This window comes from Macaca thibetana, chromosome 5, assembly GCF_024542745.1.
Source record: "Macaca thibetana thibetana isolate TM-01 chromosome 5, ASM2454274v1, whole genome shotgun sequence".
In the NCBI taxonomy this organism is placed as follows: domain Eukaryota; kingdom Metazoa; phylum Chordata; class Mammalia; order Primates; family Cercopithecidae; genus Macaca; species Macaca thibetana.
The window spans coordinates 63,666,824-63,683,132 of record NC_065582.1 but is presented as its reverse complement, the minus strand read 5'-3'; positions in this window follow the sequence as shown (position 1 = coordinate 63,683,132).

Genomic DNA, 16,309 nt, shown 5'->3' with positions numbered 1-16,309 from the left:
AGATATTAAAGAAAAATCTATATAGCTATTTAAGTAGTTATTCCAATATTGGTTATAATAGCCAGAACAAATACCATTGTGTCAAGAACTTTACCATCTAATATGGTTTTAACTCATCTTAGGATCCGTAAAGGATTTCAACACTTTCACTTCCATGGAATATTGGTAATTTATTTATTTCTTGGCAGACTTATCCAAAATATACTAAAATAAGTTCAGATGATTATAGAAAATTCTTTCTGTATGTTTAGAAATTTTATATAAGCACTAGATCAAGTACATTGTTCAACATCATTGTATCAGTAAGTAAATGGCTGATGAGAGCAATTGCCTGAAAAGTTCTAGGGCTAAGCACCCTGCCTACATATCAAATACGTTTCCACACAGTTAAGAAGAAAGGTATTTGTGGACTACATTAACTTTCAAACATGACTGAAAAAGAGGCATGAGGAATCCAAAGGAAAAAAAGGGGGTGGAACCATTCAGAGTTCTATAACCATAAAGGCTAATGTTAACTAGATGGCATATTCACTGCTGCACAATGGTGAAGGATACTTAAGATAAGATCCAGTAAACTTCGATGCTTACTTTAATGAGGCACTGCAGCTTTTTACTACAAACGCTAAAAAATATAGTTATTTAAATGTCTTCATTCAAGCTGATACTTTAAGATTGAAATAAAATTCAAATACAATCTCCACTGGTATAGGTTTAGATTCTAAGATCTGCCCACATAAAATGTCTTATATTATTTTTAAAACAATTTTGATTAAAATTCATTAAAAGATACTGCAAGTATATTAACAACTCATCATTTTATGGTTACTCATAGTAATTGATTCACTTATAATTTATTTTTGTCTTTTTAAACTGCTTATCATAAAATGTAGGCATCATTTTGTGTCTGCAATATTTGAAAAAGATTTGAATGTTTTTTCTTTAAATGTATTACTAAAATACTTTATAGTATGAAAACTATTCTTGCAAACCAAAATATAAACAAATAACTCAGCTGTACTTTTTATATTATGTAGACTGTGAACTATACTTAATGACATGAAATGAGGAACATTATGTATTTAATTAAAACCATTTGCAAAAAAAAAATGAGGCATTAGAATCTACTGTAGTGTCTGTAACTTATATCACATTTTCAGTAAAACTTTATCAAATAATTTCTTACAAATTTTCTGAAATATCTTTTTAAAAAAACATTTGCATAAACATAGAAAGCTCTGCAATGCCATCTCTAGAGTTTAAAACATAAACCAGCATATTAGTGTTGCTAAATCCAGAGAAAATTATGTTTCTTTGACCCTTGTTTGAAGGTTTTAATTAAACATACACACATGTTTTGTTTTTAGTTATCCAGAAAATACTAACTCACTTCTGATATTGGGTCTCAAGTCAAATGAATGCAAAAGCGTAATGTGCCATTTTCACTGCCAGGAATCATATAATTCAAGCATATAAAATAAGCAGTGTTGTAGTCAATATCAAAATAAATCTACTCAAAATTCCCCAAAAAGAGCCATTTGCCAAAGCACTTTCTGCTATAAACGATCCATCAATGCCAGGAAATAGAAAGGAAAACATGATTTTTCTCTTGGGAGGACTTCATCGGGAAGAGTCTGTTCAACTTTTCTGTGCATTGTCTTTTGAAAATGCATTCTACTTTTTGCCCTACTTTCCCAGCATTACAGATGCCCTGCTAATAACACTAATGATTTCATGCTGAAATTTTAAAAGTAGAAAGAATCTGAAAAACAATAATGTTGTATTTTTTCCTTAAGTGAGTTAATTTATGAATTACAGATGTCCTAAAATATTAGTTAAGATGAATAATATTGTTTTCTAACATTTATTTCTAACATTTCTCTCAGATATGTTAGTAATTCCCTCTCAAATATTTCTGAGGATTGGTCTTCCAGGTAGTTTATGCCTGTAGTCATCTAGAGTGTAAGCACCTCCACTCTTCAAAGATGTTGGTCAATCTTCTTAAAACTGTTCCTTCCATTGTTTAATTATTGTTACGATTAGAAAATCAATTTTTCTAAAATATTTTAATATATGTTCTAATAGCATTGGAGCATTAGAAAGTCTGATTATACTTTTCAAGGCAAGAACTCCTAAAAGTATTTGGAACTGTCAAAATTCTCTTCATAGGTGTTCCCATTAAAGTGAAAAGGAGACTGTTTTCTTCAGTTATATTTTTATCTATAAAGGTTTCCAGCTCCTTTGCGATTCTGTCCACTCTCTTATAATTAATCTAGTTTGCAATGGTGATAATCAAAAATCAAAATATTTCTGTTGGCAGAGTCTGACAAGAAAACAGTGTGGTTGCGATGGTTTGAATTTGTCCCTTCCAAAATTCCTGTGTGAACATTAAATGGCCAGTACCATGGTATTAATTGGTGAGGCCTATTGGGAAGTGTTAAGTCATGAGGGCTCTGACCTCATAAATGGGATTAAGTGCCTTTATAAAAGGGTTTGACAGAGAGAATTGGACCCTTTATTTCACTTCCACTCCTTCAGCCTTCGGCCTTGTTAGGATGCAGCATTCCTCTCCTCCAGAAGACACAGCCACGGGTGTCATCTTGCAGGAGAGACTGGCCTCTCACCAGACACCAAATGTTCTGTCACCTTGATCTTAGATTCCCAACCTCCAGAACTGTGAGAAATATATTTCTATTGTTTATAAAGTGCCCAGTCCATGGTATTCTGTTACAGCAGCACAAACGGGCTAAGACAATGGTTGAAATGTATCTTTCTTTATTTGAAAGCATACTTCTTTCTTATCAAGCATTCTATAGTTCTATTCCACTGTTTGAATTTAAGAATAAGAATATATCATCATTGATCTTAAATATCATCTTAATATTCACAATGCCTAGTAATTTTAAATGTAAATCTGTTGATATAGTCATTGGTTATCCCAGCCTTTTGTATCACACCATATTAGATAAGTATGTTCCAATTGTTGAAGAACAGATTGTCATGTTTGAATGTAGGCTTTCCTGAACAAAAGCTGCCTATAATATGTGCATATGCTGACTAATTTCAAGGAAAGGCACATAAACAGAAGTTAGCAAAGACAGTAGTAGGGGAAAATGAGATGGTTACTACTGGTTTAAAATTATAAAATATTTCAATAAAAGCAACAACAAGGACACTTTTACCCATATCATTTCCAAATTCACACCAACTACTCACATGATTTTTTTTCCTAAAATCTGAAAATAATTATAGGACAGTATCCAAGTAAGCAATGTGGGCAGTTTAACAATTAAAGCTTACCTTAGTGGTAATTTTCAGAATGATTTTTGTCTAAAGCTCTTCAACTTTATCTGAACTATGTATACTTTCCTTAAATATTTAAACAATTAAACTTTTATTTTTATTTCTTATCAAAATATAGCAACTAAAAAAGAATTAAATAATACATTTAAAAACAAATTTTATATGGCTTTTAGTTTTTACTTTTTGAGAAATTATAAATATGTCTACAACTAACCAATTAGAAAATGATAACAATGATAATTTCTCAGCAGTCAAATAAACTAATTTAATCATATTATTTATAAAATAAATATTTTAATCCTTTTACTATAATAAAATTTTATTTATAGTGTAAGAATGTTTTTAAGCTATTTTCAAAATATATCAAATAAATATTTTGATCTAAATTTTTCAGCTGTCCTTTTTTCTTCTTTATTAATATCATTGATACAGAATTTTCAAAAATTAATAATGTAACTCAGTAGCTCTATTTATATTGTAACTGCTTATACATTAAAGTAAAATCAAAAAGTTACATAATTCATATCTTAATCATTTAATACAACATTACAGACCAACTATGCAAAGTAATACTTGCCATCATTCTTCATTGCTAGTTTAAATTTGAATTTTACATTCTTCTTTTAAGAAGGAAAATCTGTTTCTTTTTTCCCATCATAGGTAGAAATGGTCTAATTTTTAGACTAACTTTCCTTGGGTCTTCCATAAAAAGAATGACTGGTAGCTATATCTGTTAATCATTTAAAATTATTTTTAAAATTGTATTTTATACACCATTCTGTTTTCATGGTCGGTAACTACATGTGGGATGTATGAAAACCAGTCAACAACTAATAGTGCATGTGTACCAGAGAGAAATCAAAGCTAGTTACTTCCCTAAGTGGCCAACAGTGAGAATCTATAAACATTTAAATAGTACATAATATTCCATTGAGTATGATAAGGTTGAGCAAATAAGTAGAGAGTAGTTTCACTAAATTCCTTTTAGGCATATTGCAGTGGTCAAACCATGTTAATTTCTAAAATATAACAGACAAGGAAAATAACAAGCCTTCATTCCAATGAGTTAAAATGTACCATTTTTCTTGGTTCACTCTCCGGATGTGTAAATCAAGACAAAATTATAATCCTATACTAAATAAAAATGAAACACCAAAATTATCATTATATGCACAAAAAAACATGAATTATAATAAAATTTGTGCTATTTTAAAAAGCACTTTAAAGTCAATGTTGGACTGTGCCTGACGCTAAAAAAAATCTATATTTTGAATCATACCCAACTTTATGCTATTAGAAATAAGCGTCCTCCAAACCAATGGAAACTGGCATTCTTGTCTGAACAGAAACCGTCTGGAAAAAAAATTCTCATTTTATAATCATTTCGGTATATGCATGATGACATTTAAAAACATCTGGTTTTAATGATGTCCAGAGGACATTCCAGAATGGTGGAGTCTAGATGAGCAGATATGTAAAAAAGCACTTCTTAGTAATTGTAGTAAGTAGAATACATAAAAGGGATAAATTCAGGCTGAAGAAAAATGGGAATTGTTATTTTAGGGGTTCTTTGGAAAATGAATCACAAAATAAGTATAAATGCCTAAATTGTATATTGCCTGATGAGTAATTACTTGACTGATCTGAAATCAAAGTCACAGTTGATTTTTAGCCAAGATTCTTGACAGGCTTAAATAAATGGAACCAATTCAAACCATTCTGGCTCAGCATGATTGAGACTCAGTCTCCAGAACAATAGCCTGCTAATCTACTGTCACATGGGAGAAAAAGTAAACTTGGTTTGGGCTCCAATGACCTTAGGATTTTTAATTTTTTAAGCCCTAATTTAGATAAGTTCAATATCTCAAACTTTTAGCAGCTTACATAAAACAATTATTAGGTAATATAATAATTACCATGTAAGAATAATTAATTTAATTTATAATTAATTTATACTGGAACATCAGCCATAAGGGATTATATCAATTATATTCAGATTTGGTTATGAATGTCTACTAGTGTTTACATGTTTCAAAAATTGTTACACAGGCTTGAAAAATCATTACAGAATGTAGAACTGGTGGAAAGATTTTACTACCAAACATACAGAATTCTATCTTAGCTTTCCACTTTCCAGAAAAGGAAAGGATATCTAAAGTTTGATTTTTATGGATAATTTGATGTAGTTGCTGTCCTCAAAGTTGTTTTGCTTTTTATTTGAGGGTCACTGCATAGCACTACCTATGAAGGGGGTCATGGCTTTTTATTACTAGAGATAAGATAATATTTTCTTGTCTTTTATATAAACTATATGTTTATTTGACGGCCGGGCGCGGTGGCTCAAGCCTGTAATCCCAGCACTTTGGGAGGCCGAGACGGGCGGATCACGAGGCCAGGAGATCGAGAGACGATCCCGGCTAACACGGTGAAACCCCGTCTCTACTAAAAAATACAAAAAAACTAGCCGGGCGAGGTGGCGGGCGCCTGTAGTCCCAGCTACTCGGGAGGCTGAGGCAGGAGAACGGCGTAAACCCGGGAGGCGGAGCTTGCAGTGAGCTGAGATCCGGCCACTGCACTCCAGCCTGGGTGACAGAGCAAGACTCCGTCTCAAAAAAAAAAAAAAAAAAAAAAAAAAAAAAACAAAAAAAAAAAAAACAACAACAAAAAAACCACATAGCTTCTGTGGATGAAATGAATGTGGAGAGGCAGTTGTTCCCCATGAACAATGCCATACCCCAACACAGCGGAGAGCAGAGCCATGAACGGAAGAGAGAATGAAAACCATTGTTAGAAATTCAGCTCAAGGACTGTAAAGTAACAGAAAGATCCTCTGGTATAAGATATGTTAGGTAAACTTTATAGTGCTGAGTTTTAATAAAAGCTATAAAATTATTCAGAATTTCAGTTTACTTATTTATTCATATGTTTTTCATATTTGGACCAAAGACTAGTTCAACCATTGTGGAAGACAGTGTGGCAATTCCTCAGGGATTTAGAACTAGAAATACCATTTGACCCAGCCATCCCATTACTGGGTATATACCCGAAGGATTATAAATCATGCTGCTGTAAAGACACATGCACACATACGTTTATTGTGGCACTATTCACAATAGCAAAGACTTGGAACCAAACCAAATGCCCAACAATAATAGACTGAATTAAGAAAATGTGGCATATATACACCATGGAATACTATGCAGCCATAAAAAATTATGAGTTCACGTCCTTTGTAGGGACATGGATGCAGCTGGAAACCATCATTCTCAGCAAGCTATCGCAAGAACAGAAAACCAAACACCGCATGTTCTCACTCATAGGTGGGAATTGAACAATGAGAACACTTGGACACAGGAAGGGAAACATCACACACTGGGACCTGTTGTGGGGTGGGGGGAGCGGGGAGGGATAGCATTAGGAGATATATCTAATGTAAATGACGAGTTATGGGTGCAGCACGCCAACATAGCACATGTATACATATGTAACAAACCTGCACGTTGTGCACATGTACCCTAGAACATAAAGTATAATAAAAAAATTTTAAAAAAAATTTAAAAAGATACTCAATGCAAAGTATTCAATCTGGAAATTGAAGGCAAAAATGTCAAACCTCTCTTTCTTTTTAAAATTAAAAGCTCAAACTCAAGGCAAAAATGTCAAACCTCTCTTTCTTTTTAAAATTAAAAGCTCAAACTCAAGGCAAAAATGTCAAACCTCTCTTTCTTTTTAAAATTAAAAGCTCAAACTCAAGGCAAAAATGTCAAACCTCTCTTTCTTTTTAAAATTAAAAGCTCAAACTCAAGGCAAAAATGTCAAACCTCTCTTTCTTTTTAAAATTAAAAGCTCAAACTCAAGGCAAAAATGTCAAACCTCTCGTTCTTTTTAAAATTAACACCACAAATTAATGCATTCTGTCGTATTCAAGAAAGCATAGTAAAGGTACTTAAGAAGCAATATTTTTATATAAATCAAAAATATTAATTTTTTTCAAATATAGGTTATGTGCATTTCTTATGAGGAAAGAGCTAAAAAAAACTATCAGGAGCAAAACTATACAAGTATATTCCATCTTTAAAATAAAAGCTCTGTATGCACCGATATTTAATAACATTACATGGTTTAAATTGAAAGCTGGTAAAAAATAACATAAATTATTATCATAAATTAAAATCATTTAATGTAATTAAAGTGCAATGGAAAAACTTAATCTTTGCAATTTGACATATTTCTTCTAATAATACAACAACTTTATTTACAATAAAGATGTTACTCATTTCTTTAACAGTACATCTTAGAGTAACTACATTGTAAGAAATAAAATTATGATGGTATACATAAATGAAGCAACATTTTTATACAAGTTATTTGTTTTATTTTTAAAAAAGAAAAGTAGTAAGTAGTATATATTGAGCATTGATTGCATAGTTATGTATATTACCACTTTTTAAAGTAGTATTGGTAATTAGTAGCTGAATATTATGAAAGCTTTATGCATTCTGCTAAGTCTGGTGCTAAATCTGATTCATAGCTACACACTGACTTAATATTTCAAAAACCAGTTTGAGTAACTGAGCCCTAGAGAGATGAAGAAACTTGTCCAAGTTTACAAAATCATAAATGACAAAATTGACTTTACAAGCCTAGATCTCTCTTCAATCTCTTTTTAAAGAATCCACAATTCTGTATCCTGAGCCCTTAAAGAGTAATTTTAGAGAATTTGAAGCTACTAAATTCTACTGAATGTAAATAATAAATAAACAATAACTCCTTTATAATATTCATCTACTCCCTGCTAATTGAAGAATGATTAAAAACAAAACAGTCATAACTCTTTACATCAATCCAAATGTTCCCATTCAGATGTATATGTACAAGGTGAAATGAAATAGAAATAAGTATAATGCAAAAATCAATGATTCAAATTTATGAATTGTTTAAATATTTTGGGCAATTGTTAACTGTGCTCACTAAATGTATAATTATTCAAGTACTTTTTTTCCACCTGGTTAGTTTGTATTTCTGTAATACTTCCATTTTTCCTTTTCTTTCTCATACTATTTATCTTTAAATTCTCATGACAACTCCATGAAATACTTCAGTATTTTTCTCATTTTAAGATATTCCAGGGAAGTTCATTTATTTGGCCAGCAGCATACACAGACCAAACAACAGGATGCAGAAGCAAACAGCCTTTGAATTTATACCCTCTTGACCAACCTGGCTGGACTATTCTACCTTTGTGCTGTGTAGGGAGGTTATAAGTTTGCAGGTGTTCTTTTCACCATTTTTATTTAAAAATTATGTTTACTTTCAAACGCATATATACATTTTAAATAAAACATTTATATTAATTTTAAGTTATCCATCCAATTCAGTAACTAATTTCAGAAGGAATAAAGATAACTGTTTCATTTTATTTAAAAAAGTAAATATTTGACTTACAGAATTTTTCACTCAGCAGTAATTCAATTTAACTTTGTATATACTGAGTAATAGTAAGAAATTTTTATAGTCATAATCATAAACAATGTGATTAACACAATGCTCGTATGCAAAATGTTCATTAATATTTGTGTTTAGACAGGAAAAACACCCACATCAGTATCAGTTGTGAAAACATTGTTGTGACTCACAATCATAACAATTTAAAAATCTATACATATAAAACTATAAACTAACTATATTGTCCAGCTGTCTCTAGTCTACAATTCATACTGATGATAATGGAAAATCTTAATAATTCGTTCATGTATTTGTTATATAACAAAGTGGCTCCCTGAGTAATTTAAAGAAGAAAAGTTTACTTCTCTCTGATAGTCAATGTTTTCAGCCTAAGTGGTGTGATAACTCTATGCCAATAGATGATTAAAGGGCACCAGCTTCTTCCATTTTATGGAAATATCTCATAAGGTCTTATTTTTTTAAATGGTCAAATTTCTATCACTGTATTTCTGCCAGGATATATGTTCCAAAGGGCAGGAAGAAAAAAATTACGGCTGAACATGCGTGTCGTATTGAAAACTTAGATCCAAAAAATAGTAGATAACACTTCTGCTCATATTCTGTGGGTAAAAATAGCACATGGTTATATCTAGTTGCAAGGGTACATGGCTGCTGACTAATGGTTTGACCTGTGTAACTAGTAGTCTGCCATAGTCATATCTTTGATCATTCATCTATATTCATTCTTCCTCGCATACATAGATACAATGACTCTTATCTCCAAGGAAGACAACCCCATACTGCATCCAGATAATATCTCTGGCTCAAGGTCTGGAATCTGTCCCCATTAATTCAAGATAAGTGAGGCCCCTTATGAATTAGTGACTTCCTAACTAAAATGTATGTTATCTGATTCCCCCCTCCCCCAACATCTCTCTCTCTCTCTCTCTCTCTCTCTCTCTAATAAATACATATTCAGCAACAGGAGAGGATAATCGTAACAAAATCTTTCATTTAGAAATGAAAATAATGAGAAGTACTAAGTAGTCATGGGTTAATAAGAATAATAGAATCTCACAGGACTGAAATTCCAGCCACCTCCCTTGAACTGACAGTGAAGAATTTCCTTGATTTGAGCCTGGTGTTCTCTGGGAAGAATTGCCTTCACTGTTACAAGAAGGAAGGACAATATATCATTGTGTCCTTAGCCTTGAAATTAAGGGCAAGAGAAAATACATAAACATGGAAGTTTAGAAATTCCCTCTATGAAGGGATACTTAGGCAGACCATATAATTTGTTATAGAGTAGAGACACGTTTGAGACTGAAAGGTGATATTCAAAATAATTGACAGTTTTTTACCTGATATGTTAGGAGCATTAGCCAGGATGTTTCCTAGGCAACTTATAATGCATGTTCATTCTATTTCAACCTAGAAAAAGTTGCAACCGTGGGAGAAGGCCTGTCTAGTGAGACCTGTGGTCATAGTTAGAGCCCTCCTTCCATGGAGGACGGAAGATTATGAAGGTTGGTAACAAATACTTCAATCCGTGGGTCTCTTTTTCAGTGGGTCCTCTTTTTGCCAGTGCTTTCCATTTCATCTCTAGTGTTGTGGTCTCTATCTGTGCGCGGGGTGGTATTGGGGAATTAACTAACACATATTTCCTACTAAAATATATATATACTTTCATCCACTATGTATTCATTTAACAAATATAGCACCTATATAGCTTCATCAACATGTTTTTGGGCAGAAACTCTCTAGTGTCGTAAACTCCCCAGTTCACAGTAATTTCCACATGGGGCTCGTCATTTATTTTAATCACCTGCTTATTAGTCACTATTAGCATCCTTAGGCATACGATTTTTTTTTTTTTTTTTTTTTTTTTTTTTTTTTTTTTTTGAGACGGAGTCTCGCTCTGTCACCTAGGCTGGAGTGCAGTGGCGCGATCTCGGCTCACTGCAAGCTCCGCCTCCCGGGTTCACACCATTCTCCTGCCTCAGCCTCCCGAGTAGCTGGGACTACAGGCGCCCGCCACCTCGCCTGACTAATTTTTTGTATTTTTAGTAGACACGGGATTTCACCGTGGTCTCGATCTCCTGACCTAGTGATCCGCCTGCCTGGGCCTCCCAAAGTGCTGGGATTACAAGGCATATGATATTTTGACCCAGATAGTGAAGGAAAGAATAATTTGGCAGAAAAGAATGTTCAACACAGAAAGGTAGAGAAAAAAATGATTACTGTAATAAAATCTGGAGGTGCTCATTCAGCAAATTCTAGGAAAGGATCATCTGGTCAGTGAATTCACTAACTTGGTCCATTTGACAAGTATATTCTTAATACAGAAATAGGTGCATTAGATCAATTTAGCCTAAAGCCAGTAAACACTTGAATTATATAATTCATATTGTCCTATATTTATATGTAATATAATTATGTATGTAATTATAAGTTGTATAGTTGCCCTCAATTTACATAACTTACATTGCCCTGTATGAAATCACCAAGGAACTTAGTTACTATACAGAGGGTCTCCATAAAATCCTCTAATCCAGCACTGTCAGTAGAAACATAATGTAAGCCATATGTGTGATTTTACATTGTCTGTGTAAGATATTTAATAAAAGGAAAGAAAACAAGTATAATTAATAACTCATTTATATCATCTCAATCTATATAACAGTATTTTAATTTATAATAAATAAAAATTAATAATATATTTGCATGTTTTCTGGTACTAAATATCTGAAATTCAATGTCTATTTTTTACCTATAATTTTGCTGTAACACATCTGACTTTGTAGTAGATGGATTTTAAGTGCTCAGTGGGCACATTTAACTAGTGGCTATCGTATTAGATCAATAGGCTTAGTCTACTCAAAACTTGTGTTTATCATTGTAAATTTCAAACTGTGTATCTGTCAAAATCTTGCACATTTATTTGTTGTTAGTCTTTCTTAGTCTAATGTAACATGTATCTCACATAATATGAACATTCTTGGTCTGTTAAGCTAACAACAAGATCCTGTTATCCAATAACTCCTGTAGATCTGCCTGAACTACCAGTTTATTGCTAATAAACTACTTCACTCCTATCAGCAATTAGATCTGGAGATACTTTTCTCTTGGAATATTCTCCGATATTATACTTGACCTTTATTTTGTTCATCTGAGGTCATTAATCAAAGAGTAACAAAACTGCTGACCATTTTCCCCAAATCCTACAAAAAATATTCTGGGATCTTTTTTAAAGAGTCTTTCTTTGCCATGATATGTCTTTAAAAGGGTTATGAAGTTGTTCCAGCTGTCTCTTTGACCATCATAGGCTGTTGTGAAAGTTCAAGACAGATGTTTCACTCTCTCTCGTCATTGGTCAAAAGCATTGCCCACAGGTATTTTTCAATGCTTTCTTTATTTAACATTACCATGAAAGGGAAAACGGTGCCTCTTCAACAGCCTTCTCCCTGTCTTGAGTACTTCATGTCACTGATTCTAAAAAAAAAAAAAAAAAAAATCCAGCCTGTTAAAAGTACATGGCAATATCTAAGTTCTGGTGAATAGCTGCATTTTATATGATGAAATTGTCATTCATCTTGCATTATTTACTGCTTGCATAAATGGGCTCATTTCCAAGATGCTGTTGAAGCTAAAACAATAACAACAACAAAAGTTCTATTAGGAAAAAGAGCCTTCTGGCAATTCTTGCTACACACTCCATTGCTTCCCACCATCAGTAAACTGTGGAGTTTACTAAAAGTAATTTAGACTAATGGCTTGCTGAAAGGCAACCCAAATAATGTGCCATTATAGAATAATGAAAACTGCCTTTATTTCTTGATTAATCACTGGAAGATATCTTGCAGAGATGTTGGAAAGAACCTGTGAACATTTTTCAGGTCTTCCTCAAATAGGCAGCCTGTTGTGTTGGGTGAGGTAGCTAAGTTTCTGTCTGAAGGAAAAGGCTTTGCTATCTAGTGAGAACTGCCATGCAGTAGGGATCACCAGATCTGGATTCCAAATAGATTTATAGTTCCCACTTTAAGGACTATGTTAATTATTAATGATAATTCAAGCAAACAGATATATAAATGTATAAATGCAAATGCCAAATACAATGAGCTATGACATTATAATAAACATAAACAGATTACCCAAAACTATAAAAATTAATGGAGACACAAATGAAAATATGATATAAATAAAAAAAATACTGAATTATTCTAAAAATCTGTGGAAGATTTTACTTTTACTTACAATAAATAATATAATTAAATTATTTACTGAATTCCAATGAATTGAGTCATACAGAGTAAATCTAATTATTTGTCCATTTACATGACACTAATGTAAAAAGATTGCTTTCATTATTTAAACATGATCAGCTGTTTATGCAAACAATGATAAATAATTTTGATATAATCTATGTCATCTAATAAAAAAGTTATTGAAAGTGATCTCATCTACATAATATAAAATATAATTGAATCAAATTTAGTGTCAAGAATAATATATATTTAATTAGAGAAAACTCAATCATTTGTTACATGGAATATAGACAAAATTATGCCATCAGGCTGATATCATGCTGACATGTTTTTTCTATCATAAAAATGAAACCTGTCAAGTTCATTGCTGGTGGCTTGATAACTAATAGCTTCTGCCTATCAACTGTATCCTTTTTTCCCCAGCTTTACTGAGAAACTGACAAATAAAATTGATAATTGCAATTTACAAATAAAAATTATATATATTAAAAGTGTACAATGAGATGTTTTAATATTTGTATACTCTGTGAAATAATTGACACTATCAAGCTAATCAACATCTTCATCACATCACATCATTATCTTCTTTTGCATGTATGGTATGTATACCTAAAATTACTCTCAGCAAATTTCAAATATACAATATATTATTATTAACTATAATCACCATGCTAGACATTAGGTCTCCAGACTTATTCATATAATAAACACTAGTTTTTAACCTACGACCAACATCTCTCCATTTCCCCCATCCCTGGTAATCACCCTCCTACTCTCTGTTCTGTAAGTTCAACTTTTTATATTCCACATATGAGTGAGATAATACAATATTTACATTTCTGTGTCTGGCTTATTTCTTTTAGCAAAATGTCGTTCAGTTTCATCCATGTTGTTGCAAATGGCAATATTTCCTTCTTTTTTAAGGCTGAATAATATACCATTTTGTAGATATACCACATTTTCTTTCTCCATTTACCCACTGATAGACTCTTAGGTTGTTTCTATGTATTAGATATCATGAGTAATGCTGCAATGAACATGGGTGTGCAGTCATCTCTTTGAAATCTTCCTTTCAATTTGTATGGATATTTATGCCAAAGTGTAATTGCTGGTTCATATGGCAGTTCCATTTTTAACTTTTTGAAGAACCTCCATACTGTTGTCTATATATTTGTGATAGCAGCAGGAGACTGACAAATACCTAGGCAGATAGGGGTGGGTCCCCAGTGAAACTCATCCTTTAAGCCAAGAGCAACCTGAAGTCTGAAAGACTGGATAGCTGGTTCCAGATGAAAGCTGCTACCTATCTCTACTAAAAATACAAAAATTTGCTGGGCATAGTTGCGCATGCCTGTAGTCCCAGCTACATGGAAGGTTGAGGCAGGAGAATTGCTTGAACCCAGGAAGTGGAGGTTGCAGTGAGCTGAGATCGCGCCATCCAGCCTAGGCAACAGGGTGAGACTCCATTTCAAAGAAAAAAAAAAAAAAAAAATGTTGCCTTTTTCAATACTACCTATGGTCTGCCTTCCCTGATCCTGTGCCTATAAAAGCCCCAGACTCAGCCACACTGAAGAGATACCTGACTTCAGGTAAGAGACCATCTTCGCATCCCCTCTCCATTGGAGCTGTTTTGTCACTCAATAAAATTCTCTGTCCTCATCACCCACCAATTGTCAGCATGACCTCATTCTTCTTGGATGTGGGAAAAGATCTTCTTGAATGCGGGTACTCAGAAAGCTATAATACTGTGACCCTCTGCCCTCCATCATCATAAGGCAGCTGCCCCACTTGATGGGAAGCAGCAGCAGAGCTGAGTCAGCCATAGAGCTGTAGCCCAGAGAGGGGCAAGGGGTTGATTAAGCTGGTAATATGCTGCTCTCTGTTGGGCTGTGGGCAGATAGACTAAAAGAGCTAATTAGCACATTGTAACATCCGTTCTGGGGCTTTGAGGTCATGGACACGCCTGACTGGGGACCACATTTCCCTCAGGGTGACTTGACGGGTTCAGCTGAACACCCTGCACGGAGCCTGCCTCTGCCAGCATTTGGAATGGTGGCTGGACTCCACACTCACTCACTCACATACTGCCTCCTGCCAAGGGATGAGTGCACAGTCACTGTGGTCATGGGATTTGTACCAGAGTACAAGCCAGATGTGGCCCAGTACGTCAAGTAGGCAGGATGCCTCCTGCTGTGAGCCCAGAAAAGAAGCCAAGAAAAATCCTGTGTCAGCTGTACCAATTTATATTCCCACTAACAATGCATAAGGGTTTCTTTTTTCCTTCATATCTTCACTAACACTTTTTATGTTTTCACTTTTTGATAATAGTGATCCTAACTGGTATGAGGTGATATCTCATTTTGATTTTGATTTAAGTTTTCCTGATCATTAGTGATGTTGAGCAGATTTTCAAATATATATTGCCAATCTGCATGTCTTCTTTGGAAAAATGTCTATCCCCATCCTTTGCCCATTATTCCTTAACATTACTAGTTTGTTTGTTTGTTTATTTTTGCTACTGCTTTATATCTGCTTTATATGAGTTCCTTGTATAGTTTGAATATTAATCCCTTATTAAATTTGTGATTTTCAAACATCTTCTCCAGTTTTGTGGGTTTCCTTTTCATTTTGTTGATTTATTTTCCTTTTTTAGTTGCTGTGCAGAAACTGTTTAGTTTGATATAGTCTCATTGATTAGTTTGCTTTTGTTGCCTTTGCTTTTGGTACCTGATATAGTTTGGATGTTTGTCCCCTCCAAATCTCAAGCTGAAATATACCCGCTGATGTTGGAAGTGGGGCCTAGTGGAAAGTTTCTGGGTCACAGGGGAGGATCCCTCGTGAATGGCTTGGTTCTGTCTTAATAATAATGAGTGAGTTTTTGTGAGATCTGGTTATTTAAAAGTATGTGGCACATCCCCCCTCTCTCTCTTGCTCCTGCTATTGCCATATTAGATGCCTGCTCCCCCTTCACCTTCTGCCATGATTATAATTTTCCTAAGGCCTTCATAAGAATCAGATGGTGGCATCATACTTCCTGCATAGCCTGCAGAACAGTGAGCCAAAATAAACTTTTTAATAAGTTACTTAGTCTCAGGTATTTCTTTACAGAAATGCAAACATAGCCTTACATAGAAAATTCATACAAGGACTATGGGACAACACTGACCCATTCCTGGTATGAAGGTGCTGAAGGATCTTTGGAACTTGGTAATAGGCAGAGGTTGGCAGAGTTTGGAAGGCTCCGAAGAAGACAGGAAGATAAGAGAAGTTTTGGAATTTCTTAGAGATGGGTAAAATGG